Genomic DNA, 18681 nt, shown 5'->3' on the forward strand with positions numbered 1-18681 from the left:
TCTCTCTCTCTCTCTCTCCTTCTCTTGGCTTCGCTAGCGATCGTGTACGCGGACGCGATATTCGCGTTCTTTGAACCCTTCCTCTCGCTCTAGGCAGCTCTTGGATCTGTACTGCAGTGCTACAGCTTTGATAGACGTCTACTTGTGCACGTTTCTGCGTATGTGCAGTATGCGATTTTTTCTTTTCATTCGCTCTTACGACATCCTAGTCGGGGACCACCACCCTCGATTTTCACCGACGACTGCGGGGGAGAGAGGCAGCCCTCGCGAAATGTGGCTTGTTACAGCTGCCGCCTTACTGGGTGTCCCCCGATGATGTGTTTTTAGGAACAGGCTCGCGGTCAATATTGTCCCAGGGGGATATTCCTGAAAAATCTCGCGCGCGCACACGTGCACATGTCACCCGAGAAGACTCCAGGCCGCTCGGTATACCCGCAGCAACATGCAAAGGAGGAAGGAGAAAAAAACGATGGACCCGCCGGTTCTTAATTTCAATTAACCGCGCGCCGCGGCTCTCTCGTTCTCCTTGGCTCGTAAATTATTCCCGGCGAGTTAATTGTTATAACCAAGAGAGCGAGCGAGCATGACTCGTTTTTCGCGACCTTCGCATACTTGCGCGAGGAGAGAGGGCCGAGACGCGCGTCTTCCGCGAGCAAACTTTCGCTGATAACTCGCGTTCTATACCGAGGAGACGCGCGCGAGTACAGTGTTAGTGTACATTCGCAAAGTTTCGAGTGTGCATACGCGCCGCGCGTGGCTTATGTTGCGAAGCGGTGCAATCAATTTACCTCTCGACGCGCATGCATAAACTTCGGCAACGCTATGCTGCGAAGCCGTTTTTTAACTCGACGCATATTCTATGATTAGGGAACGAAACTATAAAATCCGCGCATTGCATTGTATATGATATTCTCGGCGAGCTGCCGGAATACAAACCAGCTGTTTTATTGGGATCGATTTGTGTGTGTGTGTGTGTGTGTGTGTGTGTATCGTTCTAGTGCAGGCGTATAAAGTATCTGCAAAAGAGGAAAAAAATACCCGCCGTCGCGTATAAATAACGCCGCTATCTGGCCATAACCATCCCGGCGTGTGCCTACACACACACGCGCGCGCATACTAGCGGAACCTAATTTTTCCCCGGCGAACCGATAAATCTCAGAAAGGTCGGTGGGCGCGCGCGGGATTAAGAGATAACGCCGAGGGTCTAATCGCTTATGCAGATTAGCGGTTAAGATTCAGGAGGGGAAGCTCTACGCGGCTCCTCCTCACCCGCGCGTCTGGACTCTGTATACTTCTGCTATCACTGTATACGAAAAGCGTGATATTGAATGGGCCGATGAGTTATCGTCAAAGTTGGGGTTTATTAAAAAGGGCGATCTGTGACTGAATTTTATTGTAAAAGCCGGAGGATTATTGTTTAAAACAAATGGCTCGTTTAGAAGCTCCATGGCTCGACGCATAAGCATTCGTCGAAACAAACACGGCGGGCCTGCGCGCGACGAGAGCGAAAAGTCCAAAAATAGACCCCGGCAGCGCGCCCCGACACAAAAGCGACATCATGCTGTCCTAGAAAGAGAAAACGAGAAAGAGAGGGAGAGACGAAGGGCACGCAGGGGGTAATAAAAGGCTACAAAAAGCAGCCTCCGGCCGCCTGCATACCTGACATAGTCGCACGCCTCCACGCGACTCGCATCATGAGCTCTCTGTCTTCTCTCTCTCTCTCTCTCTCTCTCTCTCTCTCTCTCTCTCTCTCTCTCTCTCTCTCTCTCTCAGCAGTGTTCCCCGCTCGAGCGCATATAGCTATATAGCTGTGCGCTTCTTTAACGGCTCCTCGTGCGCGAGTCTCGCAACTTCCCGCGAGGGTCTATCGATGAAATTTTTATCGAAACTCGCCTCGATTCTCAGGGCTATACAATACATGCGCAGCGAATCCAAAAAGTTGACCACAGCGTATTTTTTCGCAGCCTCGACGCGTACATGATCATTAACATAGCTCAGCGCGACAGTCACTTATGGAAATCAGCATTATCCAGTTACGCGACTCGTCAAAACTCTCTTCTACTGAAAGCAAGTCTTTGCGCGCTCGTGAACACAGTACGCTGTATGGAAAAGAGAAATCCGCAGCAGCAGCAACGGCGTGTCTACCCTGCGGAAACTCAATATCCGCGACGAGTCGCGCGCGCTTAATTCAATCGCTGCGGCCGCAAAACGTCGCGCGCGCGCGCGCGCGAGAAACCTCAAACGCGTCGACGCGATTTTTTGGTCGACGAGAGAGAGAGAGAGAGACGAAGGTGAAACTTCGTTAGCCGCGAGAGAGAGACAGGTGCCGAGGAAACCAGAGCGCGCGTTTGTGCGTGTGGACATCTCGAGGTGTCGCCGCGAAACTCGGATTATATATAGAGAAAAATTCTTTCGAGAACTTCCGCGCTTCCCGGAACGAATTCACTCGCAATTTGCTAGGAAGAATTGAAAATAAAAAGAAAACGGTAAACGATCATTACACACAGCTCGCTCGTCTCCCCTTGATCGAATCGTCAAAACGAGATAGCTGCGCGCGGCAATTAGTCCTCCTCTAACTAACGAAATTACCCGAAGAAGAAGGAAATTGCTACCGTGCGCGCGTATGACACACGCGCGCCTCGAGGGACTCTATAGAATTCCAAGGTCAGCTTCATTCCGCAGCCGTAAAGACGCACTACTGCGTGTGGAGATACCAGAGAGCGCGATGGATCGCTCCTACACACCAACGGCTCTCGCGTTATATAGTTTCGAGAGAGTTGTGTCGCCCGCATATATCCACGACAGGAAACAGAGCGGATGAGCCGGCGGAGGATTTATTCGTGTTACAGTTGTTGGACGTCGCGTGATACATCTCGAGTATTATGTGCACGGCGCTGTGTATTGCGGAAACTTTGCTCGTGTGCAGAAATTCAAACGCGATGATTCACCTGCGAAACACACTATATGCGCTCGAGCGGGGAACACTGCTGAGAGAGAGAGAGAGAGAGAGAGAGAAAAGAAACTCGAGTCGGCGTGATAAAGACACGCACGAAAAAGCCCCGTCATCCATCACGCGGCTAATTACACGCGCTTCTAAATCCCAGTCAAAACACAAGGAACAGCAGCGCCAAGCTACCGTATATACTCTCGCGCGCATCAGAAGTTAAATGCGGCCCATCGCCGGAAAATTAAATCGGCTCCGCAGGCGCTACGCGACCTATAGCAGCGCAGCCGGTTGTGTAGCGTTGGTGGTAGGGGAAGACGGCGCGCGCGCGCCTGCAGTCGGCTAATCCCCCGGGGAATTCGTAACAGGTAGTTTTTAGGGAGCCCCCGCGAGACGCACAGCGCGCTGCAGGTTACTCCCCCCTCAAGGACGAGGCCTTCGCTCTGCGGGCCACCAGCTTTGCGCTGAGATTTCAAAAAATGTTTCTGTATACTTTTTGGACTTTTTTGGATTTTCCAAGAGTTGAGAGAGGGTACTTTTTTGCCGCTTGTTGTGGCGGCGGACGGATCAGTGGGTGGTTAAACACGATTTTTTGCCGTTCGGCTGTTAAATCAGAACCGAGTCGCACAGCTGTTCCCTTCCGGGCGATTGCTCGAACACGGCCGCGAAGCAGATCCACGCGATAAAGTAAAAGCCCTCAACGCCCGCTCGATATAGGTATAGCGTCCGAAACTCGGGCGCGAGTGACTCATCGCGTCGCATCTCGTGTCTCAAAGGGGTGGTTGTATAAGACAGAGGGACCACCTCCGCTCTATCAAGCGATCCGACCGGCCGATAAACACCGTCACGTACGGAAAAAAGCCCCGAAGAAGTACTTATACGAGATCAGCGCCCGGATAAGACGACTCCGTCTTTTTTCGGTTAGCTTGGTCTCTCAGGGGGTGGCCGGGAATTTCTTCAAAAGACGGAAACCGCCCGGCAGCGTATGGTGTTAATAAGGAGGAGCCGACGCTCATCTTATCTCGGCGTATTATGCGCGTAGCGGACAGGGGACGAGAAGAGAGCCCATATATACAGAGAGAGAGAGAGAGTGTGAGAGAGAGAGAGAGAGAGAGAGAGAGAGATACCGATCTACTGCGTGTGGCACCTTCTTCTCTTCTCTTCCCGCGAGGCGTCGTTTTACGGGAAATTCGGGTAATTGGTCTTTCCGGAACCGGCCTCGGCGCCTTGTGTACTCTTCTCAAACGAATGCTTTTGGAAAATTCCGCGGGTTCTCTTTCTCGCTTGTACAGGTATAGCCGGCAGAGAGCTGAGTCAAAAACAGAAATTCAAATTAAGCTTGCAACGCGAGTTTTCCAGTCGGCTGGGATGTTTGCGAAAGATCCGAGCGCGCATGAAAATCAGCGCGGGTTAATAAAATTGCGCCGCTTGAATTATGCAGCCGAGAGCTAACCAAAAATGCCAGCAGCTCAACCGATGCAGATGAGAGCTGAGAAGAGAGATGCTTGCCTTCCTTGAATTATGTACGCTCTCTGCGGCCGGCGCAGCTATATACGCTTCTCCGCTGCGCGGTTCTGGTTTTTCGAATTAAAAGAAAATCGCGTGAATACTTAACGAACTTTTTCGCCCCGCGCGCGCACGCGCAGTATTAATCGGCCGCAAAATGAGCATTAAAGCTGGCGGAACTTGCTCGAAATTCTGCGGCTAAGCGCCGCGTACACGGTTAGACGCAAAACGAGCTTGAAAGATTTATCCGCGCGTAGGAAGTTTCCGGGCTATGTAGGTCAGAGGTATTATTATACTTAAACTTTCGCGTCGGGGAAAAACATCGCCGAAATTAAGCGTAAATCAGCGGGAGTAATAATCCAAATCACGGGAAGCAGCCCCATTAGCCCGTAACACGCAAACAGCATCCACCGCGACAGTAACAACGGGCCAACTACTCGAAAGCAGCCGCTACTACACACCGCAGCAGCATCAGTCGAGCAACGCATATATAGCTGCTGGCTGCAGCCTCTCTCACTCTCTTTTCCGAACTATATATCCGCTTTCAAAGTGTATATAATAATACCGAGGGCGCGCGTGCAGCTTAACGCCCCAAGAGAAGCTCGAGCTTGCAGCGGCGAGCCGCAAAGTATACACGTTCTATAACAGCTATCCGCGCGGTGTATCCTATCCGACGCCAAGCGCTTGTTATGCAGCCGTCGACGTCGATTAGAGCGATGGTCAGCGCTGGCCGATTATAACGCGCCCTGTTATATAATTGATTATTTTCAGATTTTATTACCAACGCTTAATAGCCGTGCGATGGTTATTTCGTTTAAACTCGTGTATAGCGAAAATGATCGCGCTTCATAAATATTTATGCGCAGCGCGCTCGGGATCGCGATCTGCATAAATTTTCGAGTGTAATCGTAGTCGATAATTATTACATATTCAATTATAAAATATATACACGCTTTGATCGCACGCGTTAACCTCGTCATTCTGCATAATTAAAGCGCCTTTCGCGGAAGCACGTTATAACATAATTCACGTATCGCGAGTCTGCAAAGGTTATCTAATAATAAATCGACTGCAGTCGCTATTAATACGCGTTCGATGATTTCGAGCGTCGGAATCAGCCAATCGAATGAAAGAATTCGCTGCAGCTGCTACAATATTAGCTTTGGCTCGCAGTCGCGGTGTGGAATTTCGGAAATCACATTAGCGAAATCAAAGAGCGGCGGCCCGGCCGGGGAATAACACACAGGAGTGAAAAGCTCGCGCGGAATTATTATTATTTTATCCGGTCATCGGGAAATTCAGTTCGTGCGCGACGTCGCCGACGCTCTGCCCCGCGGCTGTGCTCGATCGGAAATGCGCGACGTATACGCTGTTGATTTGTTCCGGCTGAGGAATTAACGGGATGTAATGCTCGTGTAAAATTCAGGACTCGAGCGGGATTAATAATTTATATGGTGACTTTTTTTTTATTACGACGTGATAAACTCCCACGCATACATTCAACCGCACAAGCGTAACCGAATACAAATTCGAAAACAGTATAGCCGAACAAAGTTCATCCCGCGTAACTAATCGCGCAGTGTGGAACCCTCGGCAAAAAAGGAGCCGCTCGCGCAATCTCGGGACTTGGCGGCGTATATAACACAGTCCGCATAAGAATCCAAAAGCAATCTGCGCGCAATTCCATATACACAGACCGCCAGATACAGCTCACTACAGGCGTAGCCACAACTATCTTATACTCTCGCTCTCAAGGAGCTTCCTTAGTCCTGCCTCGATTTAATCAACGACTCCCCTCCCCTTACTCTCATCTCAAGCGCGCATCCGTATATGGTATATAGGTATACGCGAGTGAGAGAGCGGCGCGGCGAGCTTTTCGTTATTGCGCGCAGTGCGATCGAGTTCTCGTCTCATTCTCTCTCTCTCTCTCTCTCTCTCTCTCTCTCTCTCTCTCTCTCTCTCTCTCTCTCTCTCTCTCTCTCTCTCTCTCGGAGTTGATCGGCCAGGCGGAAGTAAAAGTTTATAGCCGAGAGACTATACACAGCAGCAGCAGCAGCAGCAGCCGTACGGTAATCAGATCCGTCTCGAGAGAGATAGAGAAGCTCTCCCGAAGCGCGTCATCTGGCGTTAAAATATTTTCCAACCGAGCGAGAATACGACGCGATCTCGAGCTTGATGCTTTTAATTGCGACTGTATACAATATCCATCCACTGGATTAACCCGATTAATTACATATACTCGAGTATACGCATTCTTCCCCCCGCGATAAATTCTCTTTCGATATAAAATCAGTCCCAACAACATTATTCACCGCGGCGCGCATCAAGCGCTCGAGCCCTCCCCCCGCCGCCGCAGAATCAATCTCTATTTTTCGCGGATCCGCGCGCGCGGGAGCTGGCGATCGTTAATCAAAAAGTAAATAGACGCGCGGAGAAATAAAATAGCGCGCGCCGATAATTCATGGATGCGGCCGCGCGCGTAGCAAAGTTCGCCTGTGTATATGCTGTATATGCAAAGCACATCAGCGTCCCCCTGTAAGCTAGCGCACACTTTTGATATACTTTTCGCGAGACGCGAGGAGAGAGCGAAAAGTCGGAGGGTTTGGAAGTGCCGGTATGTGTATCGCGAGAAGAGAGAGAGAGAGAGAGAGAGAGAGAGAGAGAGTAGGGAAGCTTTCGCTTTACCCCGCGGCGCGTTTACCGCTTAGAAGAGTATTCTCCCGCGAATTCAGGGATCTCGATAGAATTATGCGGGGCGAGAGAGTTTTCGAGACGTTACACTTGGTTAAAAATTTTTTTTATTTTGTTTTCGAATCGTCGAGCGAGTGTAAAGTAAACTTTACTAATACTAGCAAGATCAATGCGCGCTCTGCTTTATATTGAACATTTTTATAGGTTAGAAACAAACTATCACGCGCGTTTCTCGCGCCTCTCTTTTTTAGAGTAGGAAAATAATTGCGATTCGCTCATACCGATGATAGAGAACATTCGTTCGCAAAAAATCGTCGCAACAAAAGTCCTTCGTCGCACGCAGCGTCAGAGTCGCCCCGTCTCTCGCGAAGATGGATAGGGAAAACTCGAGGCCCGCGAAAGAAAGAAAGTCGCGCGAGGCGGCTGCGATCGGCCGACGAGAAGTTTCGCCCTGTCCTCTCTTCCGGCTTTTCGGTCGGCCCCCCGTAAAAGCCTCTTCCTGTTTGCGCTGAAAGAGATACACCGGCGGCGTCTGAGGCCGCCAGCGGCAAGAGAGAGAGAGAGAGAGGGTGAAAAAAAGAAAGAAAGCAAGAAAAGGCGGCAGGACAGGCGAGCAGACTTTGCACTCGGAACTTTATGTGTCGGAGGGGGTATACAGGGAGCGTAGTCGCGCGCGAGCTTTAGTTTTCCGCGGAGTCGATTTTAATGGCGCGTACTCACGGGGATTAAAGTTTTTCTGCCGGACTCGCCACTGCTGCGGTGAGTTCAGTGCTTTGTCGCCTCGTGTCTCGCTCGTTTAATCCACGGCTGTGTGTGATAGAACCGAGAGTGTGTGCGCGGCTTTGGTTTGCAAATTTTGCCTGATCCGCACCGTTCCCGCTACCGTTGATCTTTGTGATATTTTGAATTTCGTTGCGGCCGCTGTTGTTTTTTTCATTCGAATGTCGATGAATATTTTTCAATCCCTCCTCGCATACGAGCGACTGACGGACAACCGCAAGCGAGTGAATTTTTTATTTTCCAAAAATAAACTAAAGCACGCGTCGACAAGAGTCAAACGAACGAGATAACGTGACGCACTAATCATCGCTGGCCTGAAACTCCACTTTTCGAGAGCATATAAAGCAAAAGCTCGCACAAGTACGAAGAAGAAAGAGAAAGAAAAAAGGGAGTCAGGGACAAACAAATTAAACTATCCGAGAGAAGCGCGAAAAGTACGCGCGACAACGACGCGGAAATTCTCGAGCGCGCGCAAAAAAGTGCAGCAGCCTCTCATTCAATTAGCCGACTTGAAGATTCATCTCGGCGCTCGCGAGCTCGCGCGAAAGAGAAGAGCGAGGAAAAGAAAACAGAGAGAGAGAGAGAGAGGGAGTTTAGTTAACGTTTGCACGTCTCTCGGAAACAATGCCTGTAGCTGCTGCTGCTGCTGCTCGAGAGACGTTACAGAGTGCGCAAGACGTGTGTATGCGTTTCTCTTTGCTACGGCGAGGCTGTGCCGCGATACAGCATATAGCGAGAGCGCGGCGGAACATGCGGTTTACTCATTGTCTGCCTCTCGGCGGGCTTCTCATATTTCACGCGAACTCGCGCGCGCGCGCGCGATATTAAAATTTGTTCTAATGTGTGCGTAAAGGGAGGGGGAGGATTCAGCGAGAGGAATTTTTAATTATGCAGCCCCGGATGCCGATTGTTATTGCCCGGGATTTCCAGTGCTATCGTTTGTTGCGGTTTGATTAACGCGAGGGAGTATCATTTTTTTCTCTTCTATGAATAAAGCTTCTGGAATATCAAAACGGTTCGATTTTAGCTTTATCGCGCTGCCTTGAATCCGAGCTCGTATAAATCAATCCTATAACTCCGCCAAAAATAAATCGAGTCGACCGTCCGCTTATAATCTCTCTCGCTCGGAAATTCATCCGACTCGCTCGATCCTGAAATAATCCCCGACGAGCAGAGAATACACCTCCAATTGCATTGCACCTCGATGAAAGTTCCCTCATCTCCGTCACCCCGCAGTCTCAATGTATATGCAAATATAACCGTCGGCGATTCAATCGCGAGTAATTTTTCTCCATCGCGGCCGTTTGGAAAATCGGAATAATTCTCCCTTTCTCGCGCACGCGGGCGAGGCATAGGGGGGGGGGGGGGGGGGAATCGACGGCGACGCGAGCAACCTGTTGTGCCGCGGTGCTCCGATACGCCGATGAATAATGCAGCCCCGGCTGCGATAACCGAGCCGCGAATAATTGACAGCACGCACACCGCACTTTTTTCCCCGCGCGTCTACCCTCTGTTTTGTGTTTCATATGTACGCTTATGGGGAATCGATGCGCGTACGCGGGTTCATGCAAATTCGCGAGAATTAGAAAACTGCGTTTTTGCAGAATTAGTTACGGGACGATGATGCAAAGTTCGTCGTTCGCTGCCGACGTCGTATAATGTCGGCGAACGCAGTCGTCAACATCGTCGGGGGGAAGAGAAAAAAGAGACCAGCAGTCGTCGTCTCGAGCATTTATTACTCGGTTTATCTAGCGCATTCCGCCTGGCCGGGCGAAGCTGCCGCGGCGAAAAAAGGAGACGAGAGACAACAAGGAGAGGAGGGAAAAAGAAGACACGCGCTATAGCTCGAGAGAGTTTCGACTGCAGTGTGTCTGTGTAAAAAGGCCAAGTTTGCCGAAGCTCTTGGAGAGTAGGCGAAACTCGTTTCTCTCTCGCACGCGGATGGAAAACCGAGAGTAAGGCGAGTAGCGTCGCTGTTTGTCGGAGGCATTAGGAGCCCCGGAATAATAAGGCTGCGCCGCTTAGAAGGTTTTCCGTGACACAGTGGCCCGATCATGCAGAAATCCAGATCGGTTCGAATTCAAACTCGCTGCATAATAGCCTGGCGCACTATTCCCATCAGTCGCTCGCGCTCTCTCATTATGTTTACTCGGGCGCACGCGGAATGGTTCGCAATCAGGCCGTAAGGGCTGCACATATTGATCATGTACGTACATCATACATAGGGAAGCCGCCGTCAATGGGTCTTGCTCCAGGGGCCAACTAATAATCGATACACGCGGCGGCGGCGGCGGCGGCGCTCTGCCTTATTGCACCCGCGAGCTCGATTGTGCACGCGCGTATCAAAGTTTCACAAGGTTATTAACGCGGTCGAGAAAAGTTTCAACACTCTCTCTCTCTCTCTGGGAGTCCGCGTCTCATTGTGCGCATATGCGTCAACCGTGCGGATACCGATCCAATCTAATCCAGGAGGGCAAAATCGAGCCCGCAATCAGAGGACATGGTATGTAGAGAGAACGCGACAACAATACTCATCAAGACAATTCCGAGCCAATCACCAGTCGGTCCAAAGCCTTGAATGTAATGCGGTGTCCTCTCTCTCTCTCTCTCTCTCTCTCTCTCTCTCTCTCTCTCTCTCTCTCTCTCTCTCTCTCTCTCTCTGTGTCTATATATTCTCCGCTGTTCTCGAGGCCAAATCCCAAATCTCATCTCTCGCAGGGCGCTACATCCGACATCAAACGGAATCGCGTCTCTCACTCTCTCACAACGAGATTAAGACGCGCGCGACGCTTCTACGTCTATATGTACGCGTCTACGTTAGTAGAGCGTCATCCTGCACAGGACGAACTTCCTGCCCAACTCCCATTGCGTTGTTGGAAAATTTGTCCCGTGACGCGCGAAGCCCGTAATGTGCAGCGCTGCTGCAGCGACACTGGGTCAGAAGCTCTGCGCGTGCGAGCTAGTGTGTATGTGTGTGCGTGTGACCTCGATGGACTGGAAACAACTATTTCGAGTTTGATGGAGGTGCCGAGCGAGTTTCGTATAAGTAGAGTAACACGCGAGATTTAATGCAATATTGTGCGCAGGAGACGACGAAAACGCGAAACTGGCCTTCGATGAATTGACGAGGGTGCAGTACATCACGGCCAACTCTCTAAATTTCCAAGGGTGATTTTTTCGCTCTAAAAAGAAGTGATCAGTAAGATCACTCAAGTTTGAGTCATAACATGATCCAAATCACTCTTATAGAGTGATTTTCTATCACTCTAGCTATAGAGTCATAAAAATGACTCAAAGTAATCGAGTGATAAATTTTTCTTGCTCTGAATCACTCGATGTTGGAGTGATATAGCACGGAAAATAATGCAAATTTAAAAGGTATAAATTGACTTATCTAATAATCAGATGTTTAGTTACATTATGCAAGTATTGCTGATTTTATTTATTAATTATTGTTCATACATTATTAACTTTAGTTAATATGTAAAGTAGTTGATATATTCTATCCGAAAGTCTGTGTACACATGAGTCCTGTTTGGATGAGTGGTTAGTGTACTCGACGCCGTCGCCGTCAAAAAATTTTAATTTCCTTAATTTTCTATACTAAATTAATACATTAAGTAATAATAATATAAATGCATGAATAATAAATTAATAATAATACGAACAATAAATTAAATAATGAGTTAAGAAATAATGAATCTAAAATAATAATAGTAAAAATAATTTAATTTTTGAAATGTTATCTTTTTTTAAAAGTTACTCGCAGCGTGATGATAAACATACATTTTTAATTATTTTTAGATTAGGTTTCTAGTATTAGTAGAAATATCATGTCACTCAAGGATTTGAGTTACATGAATCACTCTTGAAGAAAGTTACTTTTCACTCTATTCCGACCGGCTCTGTTTTATGTTCCCAAAACAGTGATATTTGACTCTTGTACATTTAGAGAGAAAGGGTTGACGCGCAGTGGGGGAGCGGAGCCTCCGTGACAGATTTCGACGGGGCGTCTCGAGGTGACCGGGTCATCCTTGGACAACGACCTTGGGAGCAGTCAAGAGAGCTCCCCGCTGGATGTCTGCGCCTCTCCCTCCGTATAACCGAACGACGGCGACGGCACTTTCCACGACCCATTAGCCGCTCAATTATCCGCGCGCGATGCATTCGACCAACAGCAGCCAGTAGCCGCGCAATCTCTCGCTCGCCGGCTCTCTCTTCCGGTGAAACTATAATATCTTCAGCTCCGGCTGTCGCAGCTCGTCGACAAAGCTCCCGCCCCCTGCTTTGGAGGAGCCCACCGGTACACTCGCGCTTATTCGAGTTTCGCCCCGTTATATACGTGTATACGTCGTTCGATAATGGCCCCTCGCTGATAAGCCCCCCCACGACTGTACACACAGCCTTCTATCCGTCTCTCTCAGGCAAATGCCACCCCTTGACGGAGAGCTTGCAAGCTCTGTATGTATCTTGGCTCGGAGATTTGTTGCTTAATCTGGCTCAAAGCAGGACTAGCAGGAGTTTCGTTAGCGATTGATTAAATGCGCCCTGTCAAAAGCGAGGCCCGGCCTACGCCACTGCAGCAGTCCCGTTTAACAACGACAGCCCTCTTTTGTGCGCGAGCGCTGATTAAACCACGCGGTTTTCGGGCCGCGATTATATTCCAAGATGATCGCGACGATCGTTATCGTATACAGACACACACACACGTCACACACGCGTGAGTGTATGAAACAAGGGGCGAGAGAAGAGGGCGCCGCGATCGGCTTTTGAATTATGCGGCCTAATACTCGGTAATGCGCCGGGGATTAGAGCGCGAAATTTCGGGAGTTTGCGCGACGGACCGGCTGGGAATTAATAAGGGCTTTGCTTCCGCGAGTAGGAGGATGGAAAATGTAAAAGTTACGAGCTCTTTATTCGCCGGGCTAGCTGCGAGAGATCAAGCAGCCCCTACTGCCGAATCGGGAATTAAAGAGGGAAACGCGGCGTCCTTTTGTCGGCTTTGCGACGTCATAGCCCGCTTTGATCTATATTCATTTCTCGAAATCTCCGCTCCATACAACGTCAATTTAGCTGAAAGAGACGATCGCGCTTCCGGACTAATTACTTTGGAAAAAATCCATCGGCGCTTATCGCCTCGGTTGCAGCCCCCCGGCACATCATTAACCGGCATCGAGAGCCTGGAAAATAGAAGCCGAAGCTATACAGCAGCAGCAGCATCGGGGCTATATACACTGTGCCGGCGCTAGATTGCATTCAGCTCCCAAGGGCTGCGGAGGAGCTGGGCGAAAGACAGAGCGATGCAGCGGTGTAAATTATCGGCGTCCGATAAGGCCGAGCCAATAACCGCTCGATCGCAGGAGAGAAGTGGCCTACTTTCTTCGCCGGACTCTCGACGCTCGAATCATCTTTCTCGAGGGTGTGAAAAGCAGCCGCGGCCTGGGGAATCGATGAGGGCGGTTTGTCTCGAGCTTCGCCGCGGAATCGAATAAAGTTTATATATCAGGTACTCCTCGCGATGCAGTGAGTAAATCACTCAAAGCCGCCGGAAAAAATGTCAGCGGCCCACGCGAAATTAAGCGTGCGTAAGACCAGTGCCGATCCTAATCTCCAGGGCACGCGAGAAAGACCGGGTCGTCGGCTTCTCATCGCCTACTACTCTCTCTCTCTCTCTCTCTCTCTCTCTCTCTCTCTCTCTCTCTCTCTCCTTCGTGTTTTAAAGCCCGCGAGAGAGATAAGGCGAAGAATAGCGCTTCCTTCGCGCGAAGCGCGGCATTTTTTAGCGGCGCCGTCTTTCCGGGAATTCTTTCGGATTAATTTGGGGATTACAGCGCTCGCGCGGATATAGTAGCGGTCGCTCTATATACAATAGCTCTCCGCTGTGTATACATGGAAAAAGGTGATTACGCCGTGTTTCGGAATATTAATTTCGCGCTCAAATTAATCCCTCGAGCGCGCAGGATGACGCGTACTGTATAACACGGCTCTCTCTCTCTCTCCTTTTCTTCGCCCTCTGTTGTTGTAGCGGCCCGGCCGCGATATTTTAATGAGGTTCGTTCGCTGAAAGTTTCACCGGCGTTTCCTCGAGGAGATGTTACAGAGATGCGGGTGTAGGTATACAGTAGCCGTACCGAAATCATTGTAACTGCTCAACACACAGAGGGTAGCCGATTATCCGCGTACTTTAGGCGGCGTATTCAAAAGTACGCAGCTCCCAAGAGCCCAGCAGCAGCGGAGGAAAGCTCGAAAGATTATTTACGAGCGTGAAAGTTTCAGGCTTTCTTTCCTTTTACGCTCGGCTATAAAAATCACGTCGTCTTTCGGCACGCGAACCAGACCTCCTCTCGCCCTTGGTATTCGAGAACGCGGGGCTCCGTGAGAGAGAGAGAGAGAGAGAGAGAGAGAGAGAGAGAGAGAGAAAGAGAGAGAGAGAGAGAGAAAAAAAAGGATGGGACACGGCTGGTGACGACGACTGGAGGCGTGCGCTCTGCTAAAAAACTTGGAAATTCTGAGGAGCGCCTTAGGATACTCGATGGTCGCGTGCGGCTCAAGGTGATTTCACACGGTTTTTTGCTGCTATGAAGGATAGGCTGGTGTTTTGGAAAAAGTGGATAGAAAACGTGACGCTTCTTTCCACAGCACGCGAAGCATTGATCCGCTACCTTTTCCGAAATTCGAAACTCTGAGAGTAAATTGTCAAATTCTAAACTACTTCTGCTCGAGCGACGCATAAATCAAGACATCGAAGCAACGGTTATTTAAAAAAAAACCTGCAGCACTGTGAACCTCCCCTAAGAATCTTCCTCCAGGCTGCATCGGGCGTGTGGCGCAGAGCGTCTCTTCTCACTCTGTCGTTCGCCCCACATCTGTTCCCCATTGTTCCTCCACTCTCGCAACGTCTCTCTTTCCTTTTTTCCTCTCATCCTCTCGGATACCTCGGTATTTGGCCGGGAGGCCCTGCAGAGGTCGAGGTCGGCTCTCGCCGTCACGTATAGCCGGCCGGATACGAGGGTGACGAAAGTCGCTGTCGCACCGAGTTGACCGTCGCTACGGCCATAAATACATCTCCCTACCTCCCTCCCTCCTCTCCATGCCGGGGCCCATTTAGCCAGACAAAGCAGCTTTATGCGCGGGACAAACGAGTCGCAATTAGTCCCTTTTTTCCCGGCGTCTCGGGACAACGTCAGCTAAAGATCCTTTAGGCTAACTTATCATCGACCCTGATTGTCCGAGTAAACAGGTACGAGCTTGCCTTACCTCCCGGACGGACTGCAACAGTCGCGTTACGCAACTGCGTGGATTGATGGCGCTGCAGTGCCCGAATCTTTTTTTCGCCCCTCTTCACGCGCCGGCTCGCTTTTAATTAACAAAAGAGACGCAGATTTTACGCGAGCGACGGAAATTAGCAACGCACGCTTGGAAGTAGCCGCGCGCGCAAAAAATGACGATTAAGAGGGCGGGGGAAAAGTTCTTAAGAGCTTATAAAAGTTGGGAACCGGCGCCTCTCCGCAAATTAAAAATTGTTCGCGCAACGTCGCGCGGGACACACGCGCGAGACAAAGAAACTGCGCTGAAAGAAAGAAGAAGAAGAATTTGATGAAGTTCAGCTCTCTCTCTCTCTCTCTCTCTCTCTCTCTCTCTCTTTCTCTCTGATTATGCGACGCTCATTTCCCGAAGGAAGAGGCGTTCAGCCGAACGAGGTCGGCAAAGTTTTTAGCGAAACTCGCCATTTGAATTACAAAAACGCGAAGCGTCGTCGAAAAGAAGCGGGAAATCAATGCGAACGAGGGGAAAAATCGAGAGACAGGAGAGCTTTTTGCGTTTGCGTGTACAATAGAGAGAGAGAGAGAGAGAGAATGAGAGACAGGATGGTGGCGCTGCTGCTGCTGGGGGACATAAATTTCAAAAGTCGATCTTCCCGGAAAATCCGCGAAAAATCCCCCGAGCTGAAAGTCCGCGCGCTACTGCTGCAGACTTTCCGCATCTATACGGGGCTATAGCGATTTGCGCGCGATCGTCGTATTTCATATGTATACATATATGTATACCTATCGTCGCTTTCGGGTCGCGCCAGATATATCGAAAGTCTTCTCTCTGCGGCTCCGCGGATATACATCTTTCTCTCCGCAGGCTTTTTCTTTCCTCTGTTCTATATTACGTAAAGCTTCGATCAAATTAAGCGAGATTTCGTTATACTCTTCTGTACACACAGAGCAGCGTCGGCGATCGATTCTCGATTCTCATGCCTTTAAGAGCATTATGCGCAAAACAAAAGGGACGAGTCTCCGGCTTGAAAGACGCTATCGCCGGCGGGAGTAGCTCTTAATTGAAATTAAATGAAACTCGTTGCTCTCGAGATATCGCGCTTCGTTAAGAGTTGCCCCCGTCATGATAATCCCGCGAGGGCGAGAGGACGATTCATTAATTGAAAAACTACGGCGAGAAGCGGCTAATCTCCATCGAGCCGTGCGATGATAATTAGTTGCGCCTCCGTGATATATATTTATCGTACGGCTCGAATTATCACGCCACTTTGTTTCCCCGCCGTAACTACGTATAATTATATCTTTGACTGCTGCGTTTCCCCGCGATGATTTGCATAAAGCGCACAAGTAGACCAGGCCACGAGGCGCAAACAAACGATAAGACGGGAAAGAAAGATTCCGCGCAAAAATTAGCCAAGAAGAAGGCCGCGGAGTGATTACACGTATTAAGGGGGCAAAGTTTCTTGAAAGCTTATATAAAAGTTCTCGCACTCGGGCGGGAGCGTCGCTCTACAAATTAAAAAAATTGTTCAACTCGTCCCAGATATAAAGTTCCGGACGGAGAAGAATGAAGGGGATTTTTTTATGAACTTCTTTCTCAGCTCCCGCTGATTATATGCATCGACTCTCGGTATCTTCGGATCACCGCACGTAATCTGATCATCGACGCGCGCAGGTATATTATACACCCTCGTCGAGTGTTCGGGGAAAAAAGAACGGGGCCGCGGAAACTCATTATCACGTGTTGCTAGTAAGAAAGCCGAGTTTACGGGCTAGTAGCGCATAAACAAGCCCGGGCGAACAATTTAGCCGGCAGGCGCGTAAAAATCTCCTCGCGCGAGCGAGCAAAAGGGCGAGGACAGATCCAGCGTTAGCCGTTCAATTTATGTCGCACGACGTTGGCCTGGATATTTTCGCCTCTCCAACGCAATTTACCCCCTTTTTCGAGCTGTATCGCCCTCGTTGTTTATACGTCCAATCGCGAGAGTGTGTGTGTGTGTGTGTGTGTGAGCTGTACGGTAAAAAGATCAATCGGGGCAAAGGTCAAAGGCTCTCTTTAGAGACGCTGCTCTCTGATAAGATTCTTTAATTTCGAACCAGCGCTACTGCTGCTGCAGCGCAGTTACGTAATTGTAGCTCGCTATACGTGCCTTTCCTTTTCGGAGAGCGGCTCTCGATCCGGCGGCGCGCTCTAGTAATCGGCTGTACATGTACTGGAGCCGACTGTACTTTATCCATTGGATTTGTCGCTGTACGATACGAGCGAGCGATAAAGCGATTTAATTCGGGCGCTGCGCGTACATAAAACTCAAGGGATAATTCTATTCCGATTAACCGACGGTGTATTATGGTATTATATGTACGACGTGGATATGCGTGTATCAGTTTCTCTCTTGCGGCGACCCGGATTCGCGCCAAATGACTAATTTACATGAAATAAACACGGCTGCACCTGTCGGGCGACAAACGAATGAGATACGGAAAAAAAAGGAATTCATTCAGCTCGCGTTTGAAACAAATGAATTTTTTCCCGATGCATCTCATTCGCGCCGAAAAACGGGAGCGCGTTTTTAGCGCCGAAGAAAAGGATGGGGGAAGAGGAGGTGGGAAAATAAGGGATGCAGCTGAGCTGCATAATGCATGAAGAGCGAAAGGCTGCAGCTCGGGAGAAATTTGGAAGCCGCTGAAAAGTCGATATTTACCGCGCGAATTAATTTTGCAAGCGTGTATACTGTACACGGTCCCAGATGATAAGTAATTATCGCGCAAGCGCGCGCTTTTATCCAGGCCACCTACATTTGAAAGAAAAGGAAGAAGTCTTTCGAGGCGCGCGTCTATTTTTAGAAGAAAAAAAAAGAAGAGATGAGGAGAACGAAAATCCTCGGCGAGACAGCTCTGCAGCGCTACACTTTGAATTAAAGTGCAAGTAGGTTGCGAGCCAGTTCGCTGCCGTTTTTTATTTATGTCATAATCTACGATCTCTCTTCCTCTAATACAGCCGTACAACACGCGCTCTCTTCTCTCTACAAAAGCGGCGTTTATAAAAATACAAGATATCAATCTGCCCTTCATGGTTTTACGTGTCTTTGTGTCCTCTTTAAGCCCGCGTAGGTTAGATTAACGAGAAAACGTGCCACGGTATCCAAAAAGCCCGATAAATGAATCCCAAGAAGTGCAACCCCAAAAATCACCGTTTTAATAATCCATCAGCTCCGAAAACGTCAAGGGGCATTTGCCTTTCTGTGTGTCTCTTTCGCGCTTGGCTTTTGCATAATTGTCGATTATGCGCGAACGCGATGTAGGGACTTTGTCGCGCAGTTGTCGTGCGCCATTGTGCGTACTATATATACTCGTCGCGGCGGCGCGCCTGCTCTCGAGAAATGGCTTTATTATGCGGAGACGATGTGTGTGCGTGCGGCGAATCAAATGCAGATGGATGTGAACGATAATGTTATGGCGCTGGGTATAGCATAGCGTGTACAACTCAAAAGCTCA

At 49.5% G+C, this 18681-nt stretch overlaps 1 protein-coding gene across 6 annotated transcripts in view; it reads right to left on the reverse strand.

The window, feature by feature from the left end:
* Positions 1-18681, reverse strand: part of LOC100120785 (homeobox protein 5) — a 168334-nt gene that overhangs the window by 30725 nt on the left and 118928 nt on the right. The gene's annotated exons all lie outside the window — the stretch shown is intronic.

The sequence above is a fragment of the Nasonia vitripennis genome, chromosome 3 (assembly GCF_009193385.2).
Source record: "Nasonia vitripennis strain AsymCx chromosome 3, Nvit_psr_1.1, whole genome shotgun sequence".
In the NCBI taxonomy this organism is placed as follows: Eukaryota; Metazoa; Arthropoda; class Insecta; order Hymenoptera; family Pteromalidae; genus Nasonia; species Nasonia vitripennis.